Here is a 17,317-nt window from a genome sequence, read left to right on the forward strand (position 1 = left end):
GTGGCTGCCCCCCACCTTCCCCCCCAGCTCTGGCTTCTTCTCTTCCCCACCTCTGGAGTCTGTGTCCTTTTTTCCTTCCAGCAGGGTGCCTCTGGAAGGTGGGGGGAGTTCGTTAGTATCCTTATAAGATAAGCAGATGTCATAACCACCATATGTATTGGAATCCTGGAAGATCTGGTGAGGAGGTAGATGTGCTGTCAGCAGTGGCCCCTTTAAGGGTAAGGCCTGGGCTCTCAGCAGAGGGTGTGCTGCACATCTGCAGCCACTTGAAGGCAATAGAGCCCTCAGGGATATAAGGAGCACCTGAGGAAGGGGGTGTGGGTTGTAGAAGGAGTGCAGGTTGGAGGTAGGAGAGGAGACTTACTGACTTGGATACTCTGACTGATTTGACTGACTTACTTTGGAATCTGATCTTGGACTGTGACTTGGCTTATTGACTTTGGACTCTGCCCTGGATGCTCTGACTGACTTTGTGACTAATGGACCGCTGGAGACACTGGAGTTTGGTGTGTGGTTGCTGTGCCCAAGACCTGCTGAGGACCAAGGAGCTGCTGTAGTGGTGGGAGGTTGCTGGCAGGAGAGAGGACCTCTGCAGGTTGAACAGGCGAGCTACCCTGGAGGTGGGGTCCAGCAGGACTGCAGGGCAGAACCAGGGTCATTTGTTGGGGGAAAGAAGGGGAGCTAATTTGCTTAAAGTGGGCCTAATTATCCAGGCAGAGAATGGCCTTGGAATCAGGCAAAACACCATAGAGGACCAGGCGTCTGAAAACACAGGACAAGAATGTATGACAAAACTAACTAAAAGCTACAAGAGGGGGCTACATTATAAAAATGAGCATAAAGGTGAAAAAAAACTATATATGCAGTACTATCTTCATTTTAGATGTCAAAAGGGTTTTGTGGCGCCTGAGGTTTTTTTTCCTCTGGAAAATGGGTCCAAATGGCTCATTGAGTGTTTAAGGTTGCCGACCTCTGTCCTAGGCCCAAATCCTAACCCACATTCCAGCACTGGCATAGCTGTGCCAATGGGACATGTGCAGGAGCCTGCAGGTGGGGGGCACACAAAGGCCTCCTCCAAGTAAGCTAATGTTTGTTTCCTTAACTAGGAGATGCATTGCCTTTATGTCAGTGCTGGAAAGTGGGTTAGGATTGCGCCCTTATTTTATTATATTTTTAGACTGCTTGGCTTATTAGCCATTGTTATACCAACCAGTTCATGGTGATTTGAAATTAGGAAAATTGATTGAAAATTAATCCACTTTGCGATACAAAATATACTGTATCCTTGGCATGCATGCCAAAGGCACAAAACCTTCTGCATAAGAAGGCAAGTACGTAAACGGCATTCTAGTGATACCATATCACATATCTTTCTTATTTTTGCTACTTAGATTTGAATATGTCCAAGAACAAATGTTTGAGTTTTGCTATACCTCTTGCAACCCCACCCTGACATACTCAGATTACACACCAAGATTACACCACCTCCCCCATACACACAAAGAGCAAGAAAGTTTTTTAAAAAAATCAAAAACACATTGTTGAAATGGTAGAAGCAGCGTGGGAAAGGGGGGCAGCCTTGGGGCTCATTCAACTTGCTTTTCAACCAGTGCTGGATGAGTGCCCCAGATGTACAATGGGATAATGCAGTCACCAAGAACGTTAAAAGAAAAAAAATGTTCACAAAGTGTGATGTACAGAGAGAAGAGAAGAGGGAGAACAGTACTATCAGTCAACACCAAAAATCAGGAAGATGCTTATGACGTTCCCACCTCCCATCACAATACAAATAGATAAATCTCATTTTCCCAAACACAAATTAAAAAATACAGCATATTTAACAATGTACTATACTCACAAGAGAAGTGCAACCTTGGAGGAAAGGCACTTCAACTACTAACAATAGGTGACAAGAGCCTGTACATTGCTCTAAAAGCTCATCCTAACTCTATTCATAGTGGTCATTTTCACTCTTAAGGTCTTCACTACATTTAGGATCTCTCCACAGCCATCCTGATGCTATTGGAGCCATTTAGGAACTCTCTGAAGCCTCCTAAGGCTATTCAGTGGCCATTCTCACACCATCTGCGCCATTTTAAAGTCATTTGCTGCATTCACGCCATTCTGAAGTCGCACGCCATTCTGAAGTCTCCACGCCACTGCTGGAGTCCCTGACCTGCTTTCCCTAACCCAGTGTTTCTCAAACTGCAGGTCAGGGTCCACTAGGTGGGTCGTGAGCCAATTTCAGGTGGGTCCCCATTCATTTCAATATTTTATTTTTAAAATATTAGACTTGATGCTACCATAGCATGTGACTGCATTTGGGGAAATGTGACAGACCTGTACTTGTAACAAGCTCCTATGTATATTCTTTTAACAATGATAGTAAATAGGACTTATTCCTGGGTAAGTGTGGATAGGATTGCAGCCCAGGATTGTTAAAAATTATCCTGCTTGATGATGTCATTTCCAATCATGACATTACTTCCGGTGCGTCCAGACAGATTCTCATTCTAAAAAGTGGGTCCAGGTGCTAATTGTGTGAGAACCACTACCCTAACCCCACTGATCCCATATGATCAATGATTCACAATTCACTGATTTGGTACCCACTGGAGTTTCCAGGAATCTGGGTTTTCCCCAGGGGATAATGAGAATTGATAGTAATTTGTTCACAGCAGATTCTGAGTGCCATTAAGCCAGTTTCTGAATTACAATGGGCCAAGGGACTAGCCTATTAATTGCTGTTTTAGGAGACTAAAAAGGGAATATTAATTGGCTAGAATTGGGATGGTCAGGCAAGATACTCATGGATTTCATTAAGCTAATTCCCCCAAATAATTTGAGTGCAGCATTAATAAAAGCACAGGACTGGGACAGACACATCTCTGACCAGCAGGGCACAATTCATCAGGAAGTTTCCTCTTCTCCACAAGCCTCTCTACAGTAAATGGGAAACTCCCCTTCAATTCCACAAGGTTTTTTTTCAGAAGAACTTTACAGTGAATTACTGGGGGGGGGGGGGGGGAGTACCATTGAATTTTCTGCTTTAGATACCGAAATGTCTCAAGTCAGCCCTAAGTCCCACATGACACTATTTAAATTCACATACTTTCCAAAACATATTCTCTCTCATCTTTATAACTGCTGGAGAGCTAGTCTAGAAGGAGAATGAATAGCATGCATCTTCTAAGAGGTCTTAGCGAGTTAGTTGCTAAAATTAACTAAAACAAACTAAATGAACTAAAACTATGGTTCAGGACCAATATTTTCCAGTGCAGTTCCATAGGCAAATATGATTGTTTTATTGAGGAACATATAGCTACGGAATTGCACTCCTGCATTACATGCAGGAGAAAGCATGGCATAGATTGAAGGCCATCAGTCTGACTGACGCAAGAGAAAAATACACCATCAACAATCCAGACTAGACAAGACACTCCTACTTATATTAAATGCCAGTATTCATCTTCTATGTTAATGAGACTGCTGTTGAGTAACACAGGTTAACCCTGTTTCCCCAAGACCAGCCACTTGAGATTCCTTGAAACAAAGTGGGCCACATTAAGTCCATATTCATTAAACTGACAGATTCTTACTGCTCTCTGAATACACAGATTTGCAATATGATGCAAATTACAACCAAACACTTACATAAAGATCAAACATCCAAGAGGTAAAGAATGTATGTATGGTACACAGGAACAAAGTACTGTAAATAAATACTGTGGCACTTTAGCAGACAACTGTCCACTAAACTGGCAATCGACAAAGTGCATACTCTGCACATGAGAGGCCCCTGGTTCAATCCCTGGCATTTCTAGGTAAATATGGTGAAAGAAAACTCTCCCCATTCTTGAAACTATAGAACAGGGGTCTCCAAACCCCGGCCTGGGGGCCAGATGTGGCCCACGGTGAGTGTCTCTCCGGCCCGCGGCCAACCTCTGATCCCCTGAGAGCCTCTGGCCCAGTTGACCAAACACAACCAGAGTTGTGCTTGTGGGGTAGGGGAATGGGGTCTGTTTAAGTGTGTGCTTTGGGCTGTGTTGGTGTTTGGAGAAATCCTGGACATTCAAGTCCATTTATTCATTCATCTGAGTTCCATCTCTAATGTATTTATTTAAACTTTATATTTAATTTTTTTTTCAGTCTTTGACACTGTGCCAGACATTTGATGCGGCCCTTTGGCTGAAAAGTTTAGAGACCCCTGCTCTAGAAGCCACTGCCAGTTAGACTGACCAATGGTCTGACTCAAGATAACACAATTTTCTGTGTTTAACCCTGAAGGAGGCCAAGGCCAACAAATATATCAGCCAGGCACGGTTTAGCTTTGGGTGCAGATATACATTAAATCCAGCTTGGAGAGCAACAGTGTGACTTTGTGGTATATTCAGATTAGCAATAATAAAATTCAAAATAAGACACCTAAGCAGTTCTTTAACCAGTTCAAAGCCCATATGGAACTTAAAAAAAAAAATAAAGACGCCAAAAACAACACAGACAGCGCCACCAATCTTCATGTTCTTCAAAGCAACAGATCTTAAAACGCACTATCCTTCTAAGACGATTCTCAGCAGCATTGGGCAACTGAATCTTCATAACATGCAGACCATGACTAGGATAAAAATATCAAAATTCCCAAAGCAAGTGGCTTTCAAGCCAGAAAACCTTGGCAGTAACAGCTTGAAGTTTAGACACACAGACCCAGACCAAAGCAACAATTTTTTTTAATTGGCACTCTCACTCCAAACCAAATTATCCATCACCTTTCTCTTCTGCATCTATATTTATGACTTTCCCAAGCTATTTTCTCTCTCTCTCTCCCTCCCTCCCTCCGAGTAGGAGTTACAGCATCGAGGGAAGGGCTTCCACTTGGCAAGTAATGAGTAACATCTGTAACCACAGTTGCCCTGTGGGCATCTGAAGATGAATCCCACATTCCTTTCTTTGATGCTCTGGAAAACTGTAGCCAGGAAGGGGGGGGGGAGAATGAGGGAGGGCGCTGAAGAAACTTTACAGATTTTCTTTCCTCTCTGCCTCCTCCTCCCCTCCCCCTTTCCTTCACAGGAGACACTGCCTCCTAGAAGCGATTAAGGGATGCCACCCTCTTCTCCTCCTCCCCCCACCCAAGTTTCCAAAAGCCACCTCTAGGAGAGGAGCTCAAGATGTGATGATATTCTTGGCTTGGGAACCTTTTCCTCTCAGGATTCTGAAAGGAGCGCCCCACAGCAGATCATGTACCCCAGCAGGTCTCCATCATGAGCCCCAAGGGATCAAGCAGATTCCCAGCCTGGGTTTGGGAGGTGTTAAAAATCAGAGTCAGAGGTGCATTGTTGCCTCCTCTGCGATCGGGGCAGGAGGGGGAAAAAAGCATTCAAAGCCCACGATCTGGAGGCCATTGTTGCAGGGGAGGCTCTGAGACTGGAAAGGTGGGAGAGGGGGGGGCGCACTGGGGAGATCCCCCCCACAAACACACACCCGCCTCCCACTGCAAGGAGCGAGCCAGCCAGATCCACTCACCTCCTCCCGGCACCGCAGACAAAGGCAGAGAGCGAGGGGGGCGGCGCGGGATCCCCAGGGCGCAGCAGCTAGAGGAGGAGGAGGAGCGCGAACTTCCCGTCCATGGGTTTGCTGCAGCGGCTGGGGCTGGAGCTGGAAGCGGCGCAGGCAGGCAGTCCTCGGGGGTCCCGTGGTCGAATCACAGCGCCCTGGACGGCCCCATCCTTCCGGGGTGGCGCCCTTGGGAGCCGGGAAAAGAACTTCCCAGGGAGAAAGTTGGCACCAGCAAGGACCAGGCGTGCGCAAAGTTGCGGGCAGAGAAGGTGCCAGCCAGGCAGGCAGGGATACAGCTGCAGCAGCAAGAGGGAGAGAAGAAAGAGGAGGAAGTGACTGCTCCCTGCTCTGCCAATGGGCGTCTGGAGCTGTAATTAACCAGGCAGCAGGCACATCATTTCCTCCCGGCGCAAATCCAGGCGCCAGCGGAGCCGCCCCGTCTCGCCCCCTGCAGGGCAGACCAAGCACCACACCCGGCCCCAAACGTGCGCGCACACACCCTGCAGAAGGCACGCCTACGCCGCCCAAGCACGCCCACCACCCCTAGACACACACACACCCCTGTCTGGAGGAAGCCACGTCCTCCCAGTGGGTCGCATCAGACGTGCCCCTGCAGCCCGCCAATCACCCTTTTGTCCCCATCAGCCCACTGATGAAGCATCACTATTTCGGCTGCAATCCTAGCCACGCTTTCCTGGGAGTAAGCACTCGCTGACTATCGGGGGTCTGACTTCTGAGTAGGTGTGCATAGGGTTGGGCTTTTACAGCCCAGTCCTATGCATGTCTACTCAGCAGCGAGTCCCTTTGTGCTGTGATGAGACTGACTCCCAGGAAAGTGTGGATAGGATTGCAGCCTTCAATAGGTTTCAAAAGCCAGGTTTTAGGACTCTGGGCCCAATCCTATCCAACTTTCCAGCACCGGTGCAGCCGCAACGCAGACCCAAGGTAAGGGAACCAATGTTCCCAAGCCTCTGTGACTGCCTCCCCACCTCAAGATGCAGTGCATGCCCCATTGGCACGGCTGCACCAGCACTGGAAGATTGGATAGGATTGGGCCCTCTGTCCTGAGGAAGAGGAAGAGACGTCTCCAAGAATTAGAGGAGCAGGCAATGGCATGACCTAAGATGGTTCCCGTCTACCAGAAAGAAAAGTGTTTAGGATTAAAGCCCAGGAAAGGGCATCCCCGACCACCCATAACCCTTTCACAGGCAGGCACTGGGGGGGGAATCACATAGCAGTTACTAAGAGGAAGCACTCTGCACATGTTTAGAGACACTCTGCTATTAGGGGCACAATCCTAACCCCTTATGTCAGTGCTTTCCAGCACTGACATAAGGGCAATGCAGCTCTGAGGTAAGGGAACAAACACTCCCTTTCTTTGAGGAGGCCTCTGTGAGTGCCACGCAACTGCAGGATGCAGCGCACATCCCCTTGGCGCTGCTATGCCAGTGCTGGAATGCACTGACATAAGGGGTTAGGACTGCACACTAGATCTCATAGAACTATGGCTGAATCACCTTTTAAAAATCCAGTCAACCCTTAATTGTCTCTTTCAAAGTCTTGCGGGCAATATAATAGAACACTGGGAGGAATGGGAACATTTTATTTTTTATAATTATTAAGAATATTTGGGTACTGCTTTTTAACCCAAAGTTGACAAAGTACTAGATGTAGCAAACACAATTTTAAAAGTGGTTCCCTGTCTGCAATCTAAACAAAGAAACAACAAATGACAAAGTCACTCACAATCTAAAAAAAGACACCAGGGAGTCACCAACTGCCACTGGCCACTGGAAAAGATGCTATGCTGAGATTAGTAGGGACTGTCGCTCTCCCCCTGCTAAAAGAGGCCACCATTTTAAAATTGCCTTTTTGCATAGTTAGCAGTTGTTTTTTTAAATCACTGTGAGATGTCTGGAAGCCAGGTCAGAAGTGTTTTAAGTACACAAACAATATATTTTAAGATGGTTTCTGAAATTCTGAGTCTTGTAGTTCACTGGTTTTCAGGTGAGGATTTTTATAAGTTTCTTTTCTTAAATTAGTGAGCAAACTGGATCATGTATTCTGTAATTTAAATACTGGTAATTCCCTCCAAAATATTTAAGATTTACATAATTTTAAACAAGTAAAGAATAGTCAGGGCTGGTGATCTGTATTCTAAGAAACCCTAAATGGTTTTTGTAAATTTAAAGATTTTTAATGGTTGGATTCGTAACATCAGATAATTTGTAAAATTTATATTTGTACAACAGAATATTTTTTATAAAAGATGTTTACAAGTCTTTGCTGAATTGATCCTCTGTTCACATAGAGATGACAAAGGGTTACAGTTTTCATCACAGCCTATGCAGGCCTAATTATATTATGCAATTCATTATCTAGCTAAGATCCCTTATCATCATCATCATCATCATCAGTTGTGTCACAGCCCACCAGATGTTTGGACTGGGATTTTTGGGTGCTCATGAGTTTGAACTCTACCCAAGAGTTTAAGAATTGGTGAGATATCACCATATAATGTTCTATGCTCCTAGTAGTAAGGCTCATTGCAGTCATCCAGCTGTTATGTTACCAATGCCTATATTGGCCAGATATTTCTTAAAGGCCTTGGGGATTGTGCCTAGTGCACCAGTGACAATAAGCGTGGTAGTGGTTTTTGTTCCCCAAAGGCACTATATTTCAGTTTCCAGGGCTTTGTATTTTGTGATCTTTTCCGATTTTCTCCTCAATTCAATTATCTCCTGGAATTGCTACATCAATAAGCATAACTTGTTATACCACAGTTATATCTGGTGTGCTGTGTTCCAATTTTTTTGTTCTGACTGGATTTTGAAGTCCCACACATTTTTTTACCTGCACATTTTCTACCACATTTTCAGGCATGTGTTCCCACCGTTTCTTTACTGATGTTATTCCAGTTTTCTTGCACAAGTTCCAGTGGAGCATATCAGCTATTGAGATTATTTTTGTAATCACTCTGTGTTGGTGGTATTGTTGTTGATTTTCGCATAGTCGGGTGTTATCGACTGGTTTGTTTTATCCAGTCCTTGTTTTATCAAGTCCTTCCCAAGGACCCTGGGATGCCTGACCTTTATCATATTTCATATGATATTTCAGATTTCATATCACAGTTGCAAAATGTAAGCTGTTGTTATTGTTGTTGTTGTTACCCTTGAAAAAAGGTATTTATATAAAATGCAATGAGTAACAATTTTCTTCATAATCAGCTCTTCCAGAGGAGTAGCCATGTTAGGCTGCAACAGCAAAATGACTGGCAGCCTAATCCTAACCTGTACTGGAAGGACAGTTGGCCTTTACTGTATCTAGTGCAGGGCAGGAGGTGGCTTCTGTGCAACTCAGCATAAGGAGTTTTAATTTCCCTTACCCCCTGTTGTGCAGTAGCCATCCCAATTGGGCTATTCTGACCTGTAACAGTGAAATCACTGTTTGTGATTTGTGAAATCACAAATCTGAGAAGCCCAGTGTAACACCAAGCTGCTCAGAAGGAGTGTTAGGATCTGGCCTAAGTGCCAGAGAACAGTCCCACCCCCCTCCCGGGTGCAGCCCACCTACCCCCACCCTGAAATACCCCCGTTCCGCCCTCTGCCCAGCCTCCCCAACCCCTGCACCACTCTCCCTAGGCCAACACGAACTTTCCAGATCGGGGATGGATCTGGTGTGGGGAGGCTGGTGTTCCTCCTTACACCAGCCTCCCCAGCTCCCGAGGTGGCACAAATGTTCTTTATGGAAAGTTCATAATACCAGGAACTCAGCGCAAGTCCTTCAAGCCAGCATAAGTGCCAGCTAGTGTTATGCTCAAAGAGTCCTGTGACACCTTAAAGACTTTGTGGACTACATCTCACGATAATAACAGTGCAATCCTATATTTCTGAAACCCAGTTTAAGCAACATGGGATTTGGTGTATGCCCTCAGACACTGGAACCATTATAGTCCTGCTGTCATAGCCCCAGGTCTGCTCATGGACATGCTACAGACATTTGTGCAATGCTACACTAAAGTATCTCTGAGATCAGTGCAATCACTGCAAGGGTAAACCCCCAAATGGGGTGGAGATGTGGGCGGATTGTGGGTAGGATATAAGGAAGTCATCATATGTCACATTCTGAAACTCTTCCATTATGGCCATACCCCAAATGTCAGCAAAATGCTATACCAACATCACAGCTGGTGTAGGAATTTAAAAAAAACCCATAGGAAACAACAGGGAACACTAGAAAATCTCAGTTTTTGCCACCCCTCCACAAGTTCCACCTGGTCTACTTTTCCAGTACTAAAACCCCTGTCAGGGAGATCAGAACTCTGATTACTGGGCATGAGGCATGAAGCTATGTATCTCTGGCCTCCTTCATGCACACTTAGAGCACACAAATGTTGAAACTGTGGTGGTGGAAATTATGAAGATAGATGGCTTGGACACAAAGGGTGCATTTTGCACAAACACTATGCTGCCCTCTCAACATGACAAAATACTTTAACACTTGTCTTCTCATTCTTCTTACAGGTTCTTCACCTTAGGAGGACTCCGCACACAAACACCCAAGTGGAACCTCCATTCCACCATCCCAGCAGAGGGGGGGCAAGGACAATGCACCCCACATAGGGAAGCAACAGGAGAGAGGTAACCCCATGTTACCATATATTGAATACTGGGTACTCCAACCATTGCCACAGCTGATCAAAAACTTGTCCTTCCCTTAACCTGCTAGTATGATGGGGAAGGGGAACTTCAGAAGTGTGTGTGTGTGTGTGTGTGTGTGTGTGTGTGTGTGTGTGTGTGTGTGTGTGTGTGTGAGAGAGAGAGAGAGAGAGAGAGAGAGAGAGAGAGAACTTATATAGGCAATTGTAGTAGTTTGGGAAATAGAAGTGTGTCTGTGGGAATAGTGCTCTCAAAAACTACAAGTTCCAGAGCCCCTTTAAGCATTTGAAACCAAAAGAGTGACTGGCAGCAGGAGAGAGGGATAAGTACAATTCCGTAATAATAATCAGGGACATTGAGAATTCAACTTTCCTACAACTTACAAACTCTGTCTGGATGTTACAACAGTTGCGGGCACTGTGTCTGGAGCAGCATCCTTTTTTGTTAAAAAATGATATAGAAATATAAAAACAAATTAATAAAGAATATATTAAGGGTGGTATCTCACCTATATACGCCTATCTCCATGCTCAAGTCAATAATGAAGGTTTCTCCTTATGGGCCAAATAGTAAATAGTATTGGGAGGGAGATTTAATCAGAAAAACAGCACACACAGAGCACTGAACTCTCTCTTCCCTGTGATTTCATTGACCTCAATTTCATCTGATTTGCCCTCCCTAGTGGCTGCAATTAATTTTTTTTTAAGAGAGGTTCTAACTATGTATCTCCCATGCCACTTCTCCTTGTGCCCCCTCAGTCCCATTGAAATCAATTTGATGTAAGTAGAGTAAATCCATGCACTACAGTCAGATTACATGGTGGTGGATCAAGCTGGTAGTGCCCCAAATGAAGTGTATCTAGAGGTTCATCCTTGATACATTCTGTAATGCATAATTCTCATGACCAGATGAATTATGGTTTTGTGGCAAACGCAGAGACTTTGAAGCTGTGTGGTGTAACACATCCTTTCATTGAGAAACAACTCTTCAACAGTGCTGGTTTGCCAGGGAAGAAGATGGAAATGGAAAAAGCAAACAGGAGAATCAAGGAGAGAGGTGGGATGGGTAAGAAAACAGAGCTTCTTTGATCTGTGACAACTTCTCCACTGCTGTTGCTACTTCCTGAATTTCTTGGAACTCTGTTTCTGATCTAACTGGATATTTACTTTCATATGTGTTTGTGGAGAAAACAGCTATTTTTTAGTTACATGGTCTTTTCTTCCAAGGAGATATTTTAGCACTAGTAAGTGAGTGTTGTTTTTTAAAAGTTATCAAGAGTGGATTACATAATTTATGAACTGCTTTTTAGAAGGGCTCTTACATTAGTCTGCTGAGGCTATATTGAAGCATGGGTTCATCCTCCACAGACGAATTTAGTGATATTCATATCCCAGGAATATAAACTGTTTTCAAGTTTGATGTGGATTTTTTAGTGCTCATCTGCTTCTCAGTAGTGACACTTTGTAGAATTGTGAGACCTAAAGATAAAAGCAATTAGAAAAAAGGCAACTTTGGGATCCTTCCCTCCTTCTATCAAGAGGGTGTTGCCGCTACTGCTTGCATTACAAAGGGTAAGATAATGGCTATGCAGGGTAAGCAAGAAATCCTGTGCTATGCAACTCTCATTGCTTTGAAGTTTACAATCTCCAGAAAACCACCCAAATCTTCCTGTTCTGAATTGCTGGTTTGTATTGTGTGGATCACTTAATCTTTGGGCCATTTGGTGACACTGAAACAATATCAATTGCTATCCCCTTTGTGTGGCATCAAACTACCCTATAAGACCTTATTTGCCTTTTAGATATGGGGGCCCTGAAGCTGAGAAGGAGCAACTGTCCCAATCACTAAATGTATGATGGGAGACTTGGAGAGAAGTCTTCTGCTCATCATTCCCCAACTAGTGATTTTAGGATCAAAGAAGGCACCCTGTGATAAGTGCATAACAGTGAGCAAGCACAAAGACATGCATAGGCAGTGAGTACAAACTGATAATAGATTTTATTAAAACTGCTCCCATCCAAGGTGGAAATGCAGAGGGAAGCATACCAGCAATTTTTCATTACTCTCTGGCCAGGTCCAACCAATGGAAGACGACTGAATAAGAGCTAATATATGCGCTGGAATGTTTTTAGATTCAGACACATTTAAACTTATGGAAAACATGGGTTCCTCGAGCATTTTTACAAGCAGTACAAAACTCCTGGTAAAAATGGCTGCAATCAGGGGCGTAACCAAGCCAGGATGATCCCTCGGGCTGGGCACAGAACAATGGTCACAAGGGATTTGCAGAACAAGTCTGAAGTAATGCTCCTTGTGAATTCTTGTAATTTGTTTCATCCTTCTCCCCTTTCTCCTGCCCAAAGTGTACAAACCCTTCCCCCTTTTTCCTCCCAACAATTCCTTTTGCCACCATTATCTCCTCAGTGCTGTTAACAGAACCCTGGCTCCCCAGCACTCCACAGCAGGCTGGAGAAAAGAACCTAACAAGAATGCATCCTTCTCTCACTGCCTGCAAACCCTTAAAGTGGCAGACAAGTATTTATTTACTCAATCTGTAGCTTGCTTTTTCAGGAGATCAAAGCAGTTTACAACAGTGGTTCACAAACTTTTTAGCACCAGGATCCACTTATTCAAATGACAATCTGTTGGGATTCACCAGAAGTGATGTCATTAATCTGGAAGTGATGTCATGGCCAGAAGTGACATCATCAAGCAAGAAATTTTTTTTACAATTGAAGGCTGCAATCCTATCCAAACTTACCCAGAAGTAAGCCCCACTGACTATCATTGTTAAAAGCATATGCAGGTGTGCACCACTTAATGAGAGGGAAACATTCTCTTATCCCTGTTGTTATGTGATTAGGTCATTAAATGAACATTCAGTCCAATCTGTTACCTTTGTTGTGTAAACAGACACTCCCTGCCAGACACTAACTGGCTGCACAGGCTACTGGAGATAGATTGCCTCTTCTTTGCGTTAAGAGCCTCTCTGTTATATAAACAGTCACTCTGCTGCAGACTATGGGAGACATGGTTGCCTCATTAAGAGTATCTTTATTGTGCTTTGACCACAGTCATATATGCAGTCCGTCGTTAAGCAAACAGTTGTTAAGCAGTGCACACCTGTACATAGAAGCTTATTAAAAGTACAGATATGTAACATTTCCCCAAATGCAGTCACATACCATGGTAGCATCAAATCTAATATATTAAAAATAAAATATTGAAATGAATGGGGACCCACCTGAAATTGGCTTGCAACCCACCTAGTGGATCCTGACCCACAGTTTGCGAAAAACTGGTTTACAAGAAAAGGTTAGAAATAAAAATCAAAAACTTAAGAAGACAATATCTATAAACTCTAAAACAGCATTAAAACCAATAAACAATTCTGTGGTCAGGAAGGTCTTGCTAAATAAAAACATTTTTTGCTTCTTCCTAAGAACTGCAAGTCTGGAAGCTGTACTGGTGGTCTCTCTGAAAAGGGAGTTCCATAACAGAGCAGCCACCAGTGAAGGACCTGTCTCTTGTGCTTACCAACCAGATCTAACACCACAGATGTGATCCACATCGATCTACTAAAAGCCAGCAGAAAGGAGATCATCTGGCTACATACCTTGCTCCTGGCACAGTTTTTTCAAACATGGAAATGCTGGACTTCTAGTTTGATTTAGAGGGGCTGAACAAATGAAGGCTTGTAAGAAAGAGGCCTTGCCCAAACTAAGCATCATCATCATGTTTTCAGCGATGATTCATTTGATGAATCAGATTTGATTGCTTGTAAGCATTAATACTGCAAGAGCCAAAAAAAATTAAGACACTTACCTCTTACCTAGCTTTTCTGGCATGTGTTTTTCAAATGCAGAAGTGTGAGATTTCTAGTTTGATTTACACTGGGATTGTGCAAATGAAGGAACTCTGTGGGCGCAATCCTTATGTCAGTACTTTCCAGCACTGGCATAGTAGTGCCAATGGAACGTTTGCTGCATCCTGCAGTTGGGTGTCACTCAGGGAGGCCTCCTCAAAGTAAGGGAATGTTTGTTCCCTTACCTCAGAGCTGCATTGCCCTTATGTCAGTGCTGGAAAGCACTGACATAAGGGGTTAGGATTGCGCTCTGTGTCTCATCAAACCTACCTCACTGGGTTGTTGTGTGGATAAAAGGGGGACACTCTAAGTACACTACTCTGAGCACTTTGGAGAGAGAGATAGCAGTGCAAACAATAACATTCCTCTGGTGTACATTATAGGGTGGGGGATGTCAGGTTAAGCATCTCTTGTTTATCTGTTCGTCCCCTACTAATGTGTAGCTTCCCAAGCTCCACACTTTAGCAGGCTCCACTTACCTGTGAAAGACAAGCCTTGGTTTTGCCCTCAAGACTGCAGGTTGTCACCAGACTTATTCTAAAGACAGGTCAACCTATGTGCAACCTCCTGATTTTAGAAATGGGCTCTGTCAGATGCAAAGGAGGGCACCAGGATGCAGGTCTCTTGTTATCAGGTGTGCTCCCTGGGGCATTTGGTGGGGCCGCTGTGAGATACAGGAAGCTGGACTAGATGGGCCTATGGCCTGATCCAGTGCGGCTGTCCTTATGTTCTTATGTCAGTACATATTTATTTGTTTGCTTATTTCAGCTGTCCTCAAACTCTCAGGGAGAGTTTGTAGCTCTCAAAATTGCAATTGCAACCACTTCCAGTTTTGTGTTTGCAAAACCGAAAGTGGTCATGATCGTGATTTTTACTGACGCTGCAATGTGGGGAGCCCTGCGGAGGCTGGCGAGGAGGCTCCCTGCACCCTCAGGAGGCTGCTGCAGGCTCTGGTAAGTGGAAGCAAGCCCCTGTGCCCCTCCATCTTCTGCTCCACAAAATCCTGTGTTTTGCTCTTCCACTATTAATGCTTATAAGCAGCCAAATTTGATTCATCAAATATATCTGAAAATATGATGATGATGCTTAGTTTGGACAAAGCAGCATTCTTACATGTCAGTTTCTAGCACATAAAAACAGAGTTACAGCTTGAGCAGCTGAATAACAGCCCAATCCTATCCAGCTCGGCATCCAGGGCTCCAGTGATGCCAAAATGGCTGCCGCTGGATCCTATGGATCCTATGGACCTCCAGGAATCTCCACGGGGGAAGGGAGCATTCGCTCCCTTTCCCTGGGTAACACTGCCATGGTGCCAATGGGTCTCCTTGGCTTTGTACCTGCCTTTGAGGGGGTGCAGAGTTGAGGAGGCCCATGTTGGGCTGCCTGGCCCCGGTGGGAGGACAGGGGCTGCTGCTGTCTCCGCCCCCCTCCCTGGCCCAATCCTCCCCTCCCCCCGCCTAGTTCCACCCTCCTCCCCACCCTGAAACACTGCTGCTCAGTGGTGGCGGAACTTAGTGGTGGCCTCTTCCGGCGCTGAGGCCCAGTGCCAACTGGTGCAGCTCAGTGCTGGTGGCCCCTCCTCACTGGATGCCACAGATGTGCCTCATGGCACATTTGCAACACCTGGAGCCGAATGTATGGGCATACCACTGGCACCAGGCTTGATAAGATCAGGCCCTAAGAGGCTTGGGATGAAAATGCAACCACTAGGAGTGCACTGCTGCAACCAGCACAGGTATGATATGAAGGAACTGCTGTTTAGAACTGACCTGAAGAAAATCATGGCCGATGCCAACTTTTCTTTCCAGGAATGGGTTCCCCACCTCTGCACTGGTTTGTCAGATTTGTTTCTAGAAGATATCTTACATCAGCTACATGGCAGCAAAGAGCACGTCCAAACCCATGTTGAAAAGGAAAGCAAAAGAGAACAAGACCATATAAGGACATGGTTGTTTGCCTCTTATTTATTCCTGTATATATTCTGCATGTCCCATACTGCCAATTGAACATGGATTGTTTGTTCGTCTCTGATCTTTTTGGCTTAGTCCTGCCCACTCCCCCTCCAACTTGGCAAAGGCAAATACTTTCCTTGGCTACCACTTCTGTCATCTGGCAGTGGACTAACATAACTGCGCACTTGATCTCTCTCATTGGTGACTTCTATAACAGCACAGTCATTTAGGCTCCAAGGTTTCTTTTAAAACATGTTATTAATGCCCCGCTGGCAAGAACAGCTGAACACTCCACAAATTAATTGCCATATTCCCTTCGGATCCATGCCAACAAAAAAGAGCATCAGATGGAGACATACAGTGAAAAAAAAGTGAATTAATGTATTCCTTTTCTAATAATGCTCACAAACCACACCAAGTACTGCTGTTGGGCAGCATCTTTTCATTTCATTGGATGCTCTGCTGGGCTTGGCTGCAGTCAATGACAAATATAAGTTGCTCGCAGCATCTACACTTGGTGAACAGTACCCCAAGTCACTCTCATTAACATTAACAGTATTTATATACCGCTTTTCAACTAAAAGTTCACAAAGCAGTTTACAGAGAAAAATCAAATAACTAAATGGCTCCCTGTCCCAAAAGGGCTCACAATCTAAAAAGTTGCAAATGAACACCAGCAGACAGCCACTAGAACAGACACAACATATTTCGGGATGTTTCTCTCAAGTACTTCACCATTTTCAAGAGGAATCTAAATCTGAAACTTTTCTGGAGAACAAATAAATACTTAATCTGAGAACAAACTCTGATTGGAAAAAATGGGAAAAAAATTATCTGCACTTCAAAAGCTGAATTATGAGGTAGTTTACAGAAGAGTTTTACTGATGGTAGTTTTATTTTGAATGTGGTTTAGTTATCATTGTAGTTATGCCCACCCAAATGTCCCGGGGGGGGGCAGTGAGACACTTAGGCCCAGACCAAATATGCAAAAACCAACACAGCAATAGGTCTGGAGTTAACTCAGGTACGAAAGCATATTTGTCAAATGCAGCTTGTGCACAGGAGTACCTCAAACAGCTGTACTTCGGTGAAATATTGATGAAGCCATGACATGAAGGGGACATGATTGAGACATACAAAATTATACAGGGGATGGATGGAGTACATAGATACTCTTTTTCCCTCCCACATAACATCAGCACCGGGGACATTCACTAAAACTGAGTGTTGGGAGAGTTAGGACAGGCAAAAGAAAGTATTTCTTTACCCAGTGTGTAATTAATCTGTGG

At 44.5% G+C, this 17,317-nt stretch overlaps 1 protein-coding gene across 2 annotated transcripts in view; it reads right to left on the reverse strand.

Moving 5' to 3' along the window:
* ACVR1 (activin A receptor type 1) overlaps positions 1 to 17,317 on the reverse strand; it is a 141,620-nt gene that overhangs the window by 88,984 nt on the left and 35,319 nt on the right. The window contains exon 1 of one of the 2 annotated variants that reach the window (XM_066612012.1): positions 5,521 to 5,897. The exons of the other annotated variant lie outside the window; for it this stretch is intronic. The gene's annotated coding sequence lies outside the window, so the exon portion shown is untranslated. Of the gene's footprint in view, positions 1 to 5,520; positions 5,898 to 17,317 lie in introns of those variants that run through there. 2 annotated transcript variants of the gene reach the window in all.

This window comes from Tiliqua scincoides, chromosome 1 (assembly GCF_035046505.1).
Source record: "Tiliqua scincoides isolate rTilSci1 chromosome 1, rTilSci1.hap2, whole genome shotgun sequence".
In the NCBI taxonomy this organism is placed as follows: domain Eukaryota; kingdom Metazoa; phylum Chordata; class Lepidosauria; order Squamata; family Scincidae; genus Tiliqua; species Tiliqua scincoides.